The sequence below is a fragment of the Arachis duranensis genome, chromosome 8 (assembly GCF_000817695.3).
Source record: "Arachis duranensis cultivar V14167 chromosome 8, aradu.V14167.gnm2.J7QH, whole genome shotgun sequence".
Taxonomy (NCBI): domain Eukaryota; kingdom Viridiplantae; phylum Streptophyta; class Magnoliopsida; order Fabales; family Fabaceae; genus Arachis; species Arachis duranensis.
In genome coordinates, this window is record NC_029779.3 from 34,587,838 (window position 1) to 34,588,218 (window position 381).

A 381-nucleotide genomic window follows, 5' to 3' on the forward strand; every position below is an offset into this window, starting at 1 on the left:
GTTCAAAGGAATGCAACTATGTCCAAGAGTTGTTTACCTCCAACAAGATCAGAGTGATAAGATAAAAATTTTTGTTCTAATTTCCAGTTTTGTCAATTTTGTGGTGCTTAAATTCATTGTTCTATAATATTTTCATCATGTTTTCTCCTGTTGGTGCTTCAGACACAAGTGCATTTCATGGATTCAACAATGGTATGCTTTTTTGATAAATGCATATCCCCAAGTTATTAGAATATATAGACTTGATTGTAGCAAGGTTGGTCAAAGTTTGGCTCCTATAATAAACTTGACTGAAGGGATTCGTGCTGATTAAAATGTGCAGCAACAATTATATATAGGCTGACCAAGATAGATAGATAGATAGATTAGGATTTAGGAGTA